This window comes from Lactuca serriola, chromosome 2 (genome assembly GCF_051521515.1).
Source record: "Lactuca serriola cultivar US96UC23 chromosome 2, Lser_US96UC23_V15, whole genome shotgun sequence".
NCBI lineage: Eukaryota > Viridiplantae > Streptophyta > Magnoliopsida > Asterales > Asteraceae > Lactuca > Lactuca serriola.
Genome location: NC_136409.1, coordinates 195,985,126 through 195,997,026, shown reverse-complemented (window position 1 = coordinate 195,997,026; position 11,901 = coordinate 195,985,126).

The following is an 11,901-nucleotide window of genomic DNA, read 5'->3' as shown; positions in this document are numbered from 1 at the left end:
AATGCGTGACCTAAATCATTAATTTTTTTTGAAGAGATGACACTTTTTTAATGTCACTCTCTTTTGCGTAACATAAATCAATGAGTGTCGTGGTTTGCGTGTCGTAAAAGGGTATTTTCTTGTAGTGTATCCATAACTACTAAAATCATCAGTAAAAGTCACATAGAAGCGATTAACATCTCTTGTGGTGGTTTTGAAGGGTCCACACACATCTGTGTGTATGAGGTCCAACAAACTTTCACCCTTAGCACAAGTGCCAGTAAAAGGTGACTTTGTTATTTTACCAAGCAAACAAGATTCACAACTATCATCCGACTTTAGGTTAAATGACTCCAAGACTCCATCCTTTTGGAGTTGGCATATGCATTTCTTGCTTACATGTCCATGACGACAATGCCATAAAGATGCTTTATCTAAGCTAGTGTAAGAGTCAATACACAATACATTATTTCCTAGGTTATCTACAACAGATACAGTTTCATACACACCATCACAAGGTAATGCTTTAAAATAAAGAACATTATGAAAGAAAGCATCAATACTACCATTATTATTATCGAAATAAAAGGTAAAACCTTGTTTATACAATGCATGAAAGGAAATAACATTTCTTACCATTTCTGGCGAATAATAACATTTATTCAACTCTAATGTAAACCCACTATTTAGCACTAAGGAATAAACTCCTATCTTGGTGACAGGTGAAGGTTTCCGATTTCCCATGATCAAGTTTATCTTTCCTTGCTCCACATTCTCACTTCTTCTTAGTCCCTGCAAATCAGAACATATGTGAATACCACAACCTGTATCAAGGACCCAAGACTTAGAATGAGGTGAGTTATTAGACAATATAGTGTATATACCTACATGGTTGGGTTTTACTTTCCCATGCTTCAAATCTTTCTGGTACTTTGGGCAGTTTCGCTTCCAGTGAGACTTTTCATGGCAATAGAAGCATTCAGCCTCATTAGGGTTAGCAGAAGGAGTGACAAAACCTTTCTTGGTTTTGCTTGAAGAGGAGCCTTCAAGGGTCTTACCCTTGGTACCCTTAGAAGGGTTCTTTCTCTTTTTCCCTTTGCCATGCCCGATTGCCAAGACATTGGCCGTAGTTGGATTAGGAGTAGGAGTAGTAACAACCGACTTACCCTTTAGACCACTTTTGGAGGTCTTCAAGAATCCTTGAAGTTTGCTGAGGGTGACTTCTTCCTTGTTCATGTGATATTTCATGCGGAATTGAACATAACACGATGGTAAGGAGTGCAAAATGATGTCTATTGCTAATTCCTCAGGGAATTTCACATTCAACTTCAATAGACGGTCCATATACCTTTGCATTTTCTGCATGTGGCCCGTGATGGGTTCACCATCCTTCATTCGAGTTGTTATCATGGAGGAGATTATTTCATATCGCTCTTGACGAGAACTTTAATGGTAGCGATTAATCAAGTTCTCGTGCATCTCAAAAGGATAATAGTCCTTATAGGACTTTTGGAGCTCGGCTGTCATGGTGGCCATCATGATGCATGCCACTTTTGTAGCATCTCTTTCATGTACCTCATATTCAACAAGCTCTTTAGGAGTAGCAGTTTGCTCGGGTACCTTCAGCTCGTTGTCAAGAACATATTCTTTGTTCTCATACCGAGTGACCATCCTGATGTTTCTGATCCAATCTGTAAAGTTGGATGCATCAAAGATGACTCTCCCACAAAGATTCATGAGAGAGAAGGAGCTAGTAGGGTTTGAGCCAGAAGCATTGTTATTGGAAGACATCTGTAAAGAAGAGGGAATATATTAGATTAGATATAGAGATATTCCTTAATAAAACACCCAAATGTAATATTAAGGCTAGGACCCAACACAATATTTTATAACTTAGAAGAGGGATGTCGTAATTTAAGCTATAAGATATTTGAAGGTAGTTGAATGACGATTCACCATTTTCCACCATGAAAAACAAAATATTTAATTAGGTTTTAATCGGTTTAGAAACTCCTAGATTCTTTGAGATTCATTGAACTTTCTTCAATGACATGTTTCAATCTCGAGTGTGCCCTTCAAGTTTTTTGACTGGGATGCCGAGGATCACAAAACAAGGTGTGAAGTAACCATGCAAATTACTTGGTAACCTTAATGTATTACCCCTTAATCGATGTGCTGGTTAACCACACACGCTCCACCGATACTATGATAAACATTAAGTCACCCTTTGCCTACCTTGACAAGTACAAGTTAGTGTGCCGGTTAACCACACATGCTCCACTAACGACTTAATCAAAGTGCAAAGTGTAATTTCATGGAATAGCACCTTATTCACATTTTCCTAAAGTAAATAAGATTGGGAATTTAATAAGGTTTAGTTACTTTAGTATATTCATCATACTTAAATGAGAATTATAGTCATTGTCCTACCTTTTTCGGCTAACGACCCTCCACCAATCAAGGAAGCGGTGGGTGAGAATGGACACCCATTAAGTTGCCATTTTATAGGCAAAAACCTTATACCCCCTTATAGACCGACTTCGTGAATGAGGCCTACTAATGGTAAGACGACTTTTGTTCATATATATATATATATATATATATATATATATATATATATATATATATATATATATATTATTAACTTATAATATTATAAAGTATAAGGGTTGAATTTTAATAATTAAAATTCTAAGGGTTGGAACTAAAGTTTTAATTATGACTTTACTTGTTCCAAAACTTGAGGGCAAGTTTTGTAAACTTTCAAAACTTTACATTTCTCATAAGGTATGAGTTAATCGAGTATTAAAATGAAGACTCTTCATTTTTATAACTCATGTGTTCTTATAATGTTTTTTAATTAAAGTGTGACCTTTGGTTTTCCATAACTCGAGGACATGTTATGGACTCCATTAAAACACTTAATGATCAAGAATTAAACTACCAAAGAGGTTACAAATAATTCCTATGATCATCTAAACTCATAAGTTCAAGAACATGATTATCAATAATTTTAAGAATCATAAATAACTTATATAAAACTTGTAATTTTTTATAATAGCCATTGTAAATGGATTAGCATGAACATTACACCATCTAAAACAAGTTTTATAACACCAAAACAGTTTAGGGTAATGTTTCTAGTCCATTTCCAGCAGCAAAACTCGAAAAACTGGACACTACAGGCTCTACTCGACGAGTAGCGTGCATTTCTTCATGGACTCGTCAAGTCCCCCCATGGACTCGGCGAGTTCATACATGTAGTGAACAAAAAAAATTCAATTTTCAAGCTTTTTGCATCAAGTATCAAGTAAACAAGCCTAGGCTCTGATACCACTGATGGGTTTTGAGCATTCTAACACTCCTATGGTGTACAAGCAACCCTAGAAACCTTGGATCTATGTTTGACTAAGATACATGCAAATAATTATTTTTTCCAAGGTTCTTATCCTATCTAGCATGGCATGGGGAACTTGAATCAAATAAAGCTAGTAGAATTACTTACCTTGTAGTAGTAGTTGATTGCTTGGAGTTTGAGAGCCTAGCACCAATAGTGTGGATGCCTCAAATGGAAGTCACAAATCACCACAAAATTTGGAACTTTGAGAGAATAGTCACAACCTTCTTGAAATCGGCTCTCTTAGTTTACTCACCACAACTAGTGTGATTTCAAGAACTAAAGACTCCTTTATATAGTATGGTGGATTAGGGTTACATCCATTTAAACCCTAATACCCATGTCTTTTCATTTCCATGAGATCCATGGGTTAAAGCTCCATGGAGTATCCATGGACTTTCCATGCAAGCCTAGCCCATTCCAAATAAGCATTAACCCACACTATATAAATACAAGAGCCTATATTTAATTAGTCATACTTTTGATCTCTAAATTAATTCTAAATTAATTATATATCAATACTAATTAAATAATATGATTTTATATTAATATATTAGAACTTATAATATATTAATAAATCATAACTTATACTATTCTCAAAAGATTATCCATAAATTGTTCGGGTGAAGTGCAACCCAAATGGACCATGCCAGGTCGGGTCAAGTACATACCAAATATAGTTATGGACTTAGACACTATATCCAATATGCTCAAGGAAACAATAAGAAACAAATGATAAAAGATGTCTCCATGAACTGCGAGGAGCTCTTCCACCTGTTGTTTACAACTATGTTAAAGGTTGTAAAACAACGAAGGAGATTTAGGATACCTTGAAGGAAGAGTATCAAGGGAACGAAAGAACAAAAAAGAGATTTGTGATGCAATACTAGTCAAAATTGGTTGATTTTAAGCAAAAGTTGAATGAGACTATTGAGGAATATTACGATAGGTTGAATGAGCTTGTCTTCAAATGCAATAGATATCGTGTTGTTAGTACTGCCTTAGAGTTCAATCTTACTTTCATTTTAGGACTGAGAAAGGAATGGAGAAATATGTGTCTAATGATCAAGACTCAAGAGAATTTTGACACCTACTCATTATCGAATCTATATAATATACTGAAGGCACACCAGTATGAGGTGAAGGAGATAGCAAAGGAGAACAAAATGAATTTTGGAGGACCAATGGGGCTAGTCTCCAAAACAACTGCGAAACAGAATGAATCTGATGAAGAAGCGAAAGAAGGTGAAGAAGGTTTTATTCTAAATTATGAGGATGCAGTTGTTGCCTATTATTCCAATAATAGGGTGAAGAAGTTCTTCAAGAAGCCAATTAATGGGAATTTCAAGAAGAGTTCGGCAAAGAAGCCTATAATGAACACATGTTCTTGTAACATCCCAACATACCAGGGTGAAAATTTCAATTTTTTTTAAATAATCAAAACACTCATTTATCTTTTATTCAAACCATTAGAAGTATTTCAAAACAAAACAATTATCAGAGTATAATTCCAAAAATCACGAGTTGTGGAAAACACGGGTGCATGTGCTGCGATCAAGCCGAGCCCTTCCCTTTCGAACCGGTAGTACCTGAAACCATAAACAACAAATTTAAGCACAAATCTTAGTGAGTTCCTCAAATACCACATACCAAACATTACATACGGGCCATACATATCAAACATGCAATCGAAGGTGCTATGTATCAATCATAGTCTTAACATTATGCCACAAGCTGTATCATGGACTTTTCTTTCCATGCCGAGGGCCAAAACCCTGGGTCTTACAGAAAAGTGCCAGGAGCCCCCTCCTAGTCTTCCATGCAAGCATCATAGAGACAACGTGCATACAATCTATAATTAACTATATACTTAACTGCCGGAGTCTACACTCTAGTCTTGCATAAAGATTTTCCATGAGCTACCTCCAGGTCTTTCATACAAATGCCAAGGGCCACCCCCTGGTCTTATTATAACACCTAAGCCAATGGACCGACATTGGTTCATTCAACCCGTAGAATAGTGAGGAGATTCACCTCATTCCAAGATAAGTGAGTACTCGAACTGTTGTTGTCAAAAACCTTGCATTGACATTAACAATTAATAACTCATCAATAATTGATTCCAGTTCAACCAAGAATTCTTGTCCAATAACTAATCCTTCAGGGTAAAAGTCTATTTTGTCATTTTTCCTTACTTTTCCAAAATCCAAGGACCAAACCACTAGCATTGCAAGCGCTTTAAACCCTTAAATAACACCATAAGGCCCAATAAGGCCCAAAACTCCAAATTGGGCCCAAAACCATCATGGACCTAACCCGAGAAGGCCCAATATCCTAAAAGGCCCAAAATATCCTATTGTCAATCCTGGTTAAACTTCTGGTCAATGGTCCATAGTCAACAAAACAAGAAGAGTCAAACAGGCCGAGTACGCCCCGCATACTTAGCTGGTACGCCTGGCCTAAATCCTTTGGGGCCAGTACGCACAACATACCAGATGGGTACGCCCAACATACTCCCATGAACCCCATTCTTCTCCATTATGCACTTAACCACTTAAGTCCTTGCTCCAAACTCTAAGATTTTATTCCTACATATGACTTGTCACGTAAAGTTGGCAACACTACTTGCATGCATGGCTTAATGGGGCTCTACAGATCAAAAGAGCTTAATGAAGGGTATCAACATATGCATGATTCCAAATAAACCATAAAGATAATATTTTTATGCCTTTCGGACACCTAAAACGTCTAGTTCTACAAGACTAAGCCTCTGAAACAACATTAGCTCACAAGGACCAATCAAAAGAGGCTAAAGTAACCACAAACAAACCCAAAAGAAGATCTATATAATGAGATAACAAGATCAAAGCTTTTTTACTTTCAATAGATTGCAAAAGATGAGAAACTTCTTGATCTATAAGCTCCCCTCTAGGTGATGATTCTTCAACAAGCTCCAAACTCTTCAAAGTGCACAAAAACACTCCAAGATTTTTCACAATGCTCCAAGATAAAGGCTAAGGGTGAATATTGGGGTTTAGGAGGCGTAGAGGCTGATAAAAGACTAAGCTCGTGAAGAAATGAGGTTTAAATAAGGCAAAAACAAAAAAATTAGGGTTTCATGGCTGAAGGGAGTACGCCCTGCATATCCCTTAGTACGCTCGACCGCAACCAAATAGCTCACTACGCCCAACATACTAGGCGAGTACACCTTGCGTACTCGACCATGCTCCAAAATGCTAAAAATTTGTTTGGCCATAACTCCCTCGATCCAAGTCCGTTTCCGAAGAACTTTATATCCATGAAAAGGTGACGAGAAGACCTTAACAACTCACCTTTGACTTAAGACTTTCCGAACAAAAACCTAAAAGTTCACATAAGCCCGAACTGCTAATTTATGATTATGCCCTTGGGCTCTGAAAGACCATCTAACACTTGAATCACTTGAACCATAACTCCCACATCTAAAAAGGTCAAAAACCTTTCTTCCCCAAGGCTCTAAGCCTCATGATAACTGATGATCAGGCCACAAACCTGAATAACGAAGCAATTCGGAATCGAGTGTTACAAATCTCCCCCACTTAAATTTTATTTCGTCCTCGAAATCATTCCTTACCATTTCCAGCATGCCTGGCAGCCCGAGGGACACAACTACAGCCTTGAGTGTACAACGGACTTCCCAAGGAAAGCGATCCCAACCCAAGTAGAACTTTCCAAACCAAAGAAGACAAATCCATAATCCCATGCAAAAAATCCAACCCTACTTTACCTGAAACCTGAAATCTCGAATTGGTTTGACTCCCTGACACACCGCCCATACTAAACCACTACCAGGCCAAATTCTCACTAAAGTCTATACTTAAACAGGACGCTTCCAACCCTTGATGGACTTGATGCTTCTAATGGAAACAAAATCACTCACGAATTTTGATCTAGAACACTTATACTTGACAGGAAGCTTAGATAATCCTTCGAGTAGAGGACTCATTCCTACAACAGCTAGAATCAGACGAGAGCTGCACAACAGGGTCAAATCATTTACTCTGAGATAATCCAATCCAAGCTGCAAGTGGACCCAACTTGTCTGCTAACTAACTGAAACACCAAATTCCCGCCTGGTTGTTGAGTCCAACGACACACAGTCGCCCTACACGACTTTTGAATGAAAGCCTCAGCTGGCAATAATTTCCTTAACTATCTCGCCACTTATGGGTCCAACGGATCATAAGATTCCGACAAACCTTATGCCACCAAATCCAATGTTCAAAGTGAATGCTACAAGACCAACTATAGTCATATATCACAACCGGTCTCCAACGACCTACCACTACCTGATTCCACACATGTTGTGGCCTTCCCACAACCTAACAAGCTGAACCATCCTAGTCTAATCCATCAGAAGAAATCCATTACCAATCATGGATTAGCCACACCCTTACCGCAACACACGGATCGGTGAAAACTACGGGCCACCCTAAAGTCTTACAACACTCTCACACTATCTGCCAACCCAGTGAATGCTACGGGCCACCACCGCAGTCTTACAATACTCCTATCTTGCCATGGCCACCGCCCATGGTCTTACCGATCATCAATCAATCCATCCATACACATCTAGAGTCGAACACGTATCCGACCAAGCACCTAAGCTGGACTTGAGTCATTATTGGAACCCCAACTTGGGTCCATCAAAAGCCTGCTATCCATCACCAAGAAGGTGCTAACCCAATATTGGGAAGTTTCCTTAACTCCCAACTCACCCAATCTTCAATCCAAACAGCCACTTGGCCGCCTCCCTCCCCGACGGGGATGTCAAACTCATCCTAGTTTCAAGCCTGATCCCGCTCCCAGAAATCTGGATGGTTCTCCCCCACTTTGATTCGATGAAGCTCTCCCCACACACAAGGTTTGAAGGATTCCTAATCCATTTTACCCCTTATGATTGAACCGCTGACAACCTGCACTCACCAATGCTACCGTTCGATTACTACCCAAACTCAAAGACCGCAAAAACCATGAAGACCAGATGAACACTCCCTGAAATCCTAAAAATTATGATAAATCGAGATGTTTTTAATGATACAACACCCAAATGTTGAAGTCCTTTATACTGATGACAAGACCAAAGCCTTAGCAATAGACCACTTCCCTTGGCACTCCCTGTAACACCCATAAAATTCAAGCCAATTTAAAACTTTTTAAAACATTTAAAACCATTAATTTATTACAATTTACTTTCAAAATAATTTAAACATTAGAGTATCCCTAGAATCAATCCTAAAAATGTAAGGAGGCTCACGATCATGCCTTCGCCTTCCCGAGATCATCCGAATACATGAAAAAATAATCGATAAATATAAGCTTGAAGGCTTAGTGAGTTACCCCCAAAATACCAACGCCATACATATATAATCATATCATATAAACATATAAGCAAACAACATGCATAATGAGCCATCAGTCTGACTGGACCGAATCTCGGTCCTTAGTCTATCTGGACCGCTCTCCGAGCCCTCGACACGTCTAGACCACCCTCCTCGGGGCCTTCAGCCTATCCGGACCACTCGCTGGGCCTTTGGCCCGACTAGACTTGCCCGACCTGGGCCTGCAGTCTACCCGGTCCGCCCAGGGTGTCTTGGCCTACTGCACACAGCAAGACCTGCCTCAACCCCTTCACCAAACCAACAAACATGTGCACATACATATAAACAAATAAACATGCAGATCTAACAGATCACTAACATGGCAACCATTACTGATCTAACCGATCAATAACATAGCAACCATCCTATAACCAGGATACCGATCTAACCGATCTCTAGCATAGCAACCATCCTTAACAAGGATGAAATCTAACATAGCAAGCATCCTAAACTAGGATGAAATCTAGCATAACAATAACATAGCAACCATCCTAAACCAGGATGTAATCTAACATAGAAACCATCCTAAACCAGGATGAAATCTAGCATAGCAATAACATAGCAACCATCCTAAACCAGGATGCAAATCATAAAGGGACGGCCTTGGTGCCATAGACCCTGTTGATATAATGAGGAGAACTCACCTGGCACTACTGAAGTCCCACAGATAAAACTCCAGCTGCTGGATGACAGATTCCCGAACTGTCATCATCAAACAATACCCAATTAATAATTGGGTTCCAAGCCCAAAGTCCAACTCACACTCCAAAGGCTCAAAAGTCAAGTAATGGGCGAGAGCCCAATATATGGTCCAATTTTCCAAATTTGGCCCAGACCTCCACGTGGTCTTTCCTTAAGGCCTATCCAGTTATTCTAGTCCAAACTCTTGGTATTCCCATGGTCCAATATCACATAATCATAAAGGCCGAATTATGGCCCATCTATGGCCCAATTTTCCAAATTGGGCCCAAGTATCCCACATGGGCCTTATCACTAAGCCCATCTAATTATTTTGGTCCATTTACTTGTTATTGGATAGCCTATCAAAAGTCCAATCATTAAGTCCAATATAGGCCCAACTTAAGGCCCAAGTGAAATTAGGGTTTTCACATGAAATGACTATTCGGGTTAAGTGTTCCTACTTAACCCATTAAGGACTTAATCCATTAAGTCCATTATTGCCTTAGGTTAATTCGCCAATGATTATTTGGTAATATTTTAAGTTTAATAAATAATTCTCGTGCAGTCCCGAAATATCCCAAAATTACGGTTCCATGGCATTAGGGTTTCCCAAACCCTAATTAGGGTTTCCAACCCAATACTAGCCCATTAGCCAATTGGTTGGGCTTTTAGGTGACTTAGGGCCTCATTAGGCCCATTAGGGTTTCATTGGGCCCACTAGGATTTCGTCAGGCCCATTTTGTCCAAACACCCCAAACGAATCAATATGCAAGCTAGGCACACCGCCACCCAACACGACGGCTGGTGGCGGCAGCCACCACCTTACGGTGGTGGTTTAGACCTTCATTATTCCGATATGGTTACAAGTTTTACAATGCAATACCTAGTAAACACACACACGCACTAAATAAACTCACACACACAACCACCACCTCACGATGGCCTGTGGTGGCAGAAATGATTTCAAGGCATTAACCACCATGGTTGGCAGCAATGGTAGGTTTTTCCTCATTCTCGGTGAAGAAATCACACTCACCACGTCGTGTGGCTCGTAGATGAGTCTGTCCATTCATCTGGTGGCGAAAGGCGGCGGTGGTGACACAAAAGAAGGGCAACAACAACAACTAGACGAAGGAGCAAGTGGCAGCGGGCTTGGCGACCGATTTGAGCGTTGGCAGCGACACGGAATGGCGGACAACAGCGGTGCTCGCAGCGACAGCGAGGCACGGTGACAAAAGTTGTGGTCGGCGGAGCTTTCTAGCGGCCATTTCATGATACTGATGAACATAAGAAGAAGAAGATAATATGAGATGGGATGAAATAAACTTTAGCAGCAGCAACAACAAAAACAGATGGACACGAGGATGGAGGAGGGTGGCAACGGACACCATAACCTTGACAGCAGTCTTCAACGAAGCGAAAGTAGCGACGGTTCTCATCATCAACGTCGGCGATGCAATAGAGAATCTGATGATTGTCAAGCTCGATGATGCCAACAACGGTGGAGGGGGATTTCTAAGGTGGTCGCTGCAACCAGAGGTGAAGAAGGGGGAGGCGGCCGGTGGTAGGAGGCATAAGGGTGGAGGTGGCGGTTGGGAATAGGAGTTAGGGTTAAGGTTTAATGCTTTTTATATGAAGGCAGCCAAGAGGGTGACTGGTTCATACCCAGTTATGGACATATTCCCCCATAATTACATTTCCAACCCCTCCATCCCAATCTCTTCAAAAAAAGTCCTTAATTTACAATCTAAAGCCTCCCTTCTGAAAATCATTACACATCAAGTCCGAATACTTACCTTATGTCTGGTCTCCAACGACTTGTTGTTTCCTGATCCCAATGATGTTGTGATATTCCCGTAATCTTACGAACTGGCCCACCTTGGCCTAATCATCTGAAACAGCTCGTGAATGCTACAGGTCCTCCTGCAGTCTTACAACGCTTTCTCTCTAAGACAACCGCAATCCGATACCCTACCCTCAATCTATCAATCCAATTACCCTTAGAGTTTAACACACACTCGACCAAACACCTGTACTGAACTCAATCCATGACTGAAACCCCAAACTGATTTCCCCAAATTTCGCTATCAAGCACCAAGAAGACACGATACACATGTAGAGGATTTTTACTGAACTCCCCACTCACACAACCCTCAAACCAAACAGCCACTTGGGCCACCTTTCTTCCTGACAAGGATGCGAAACTTATCCTAGTTTCGAAACCACTCCCGCTTCTAAATCCCGGGGTGATTCTTCCCCACTTAGATTCGACTAAGTCTTCATAATACACGAAAATTGGAGATGTCCCAATCTTTCTCCCTTTCCAAAGATCGATCCGATGACAACCATCTCTTTCCAACTAGTGCTCCGTTACTAGTCATTCCCAAATGATCACACACTTCTAAGAACAAGATGAACATTTCC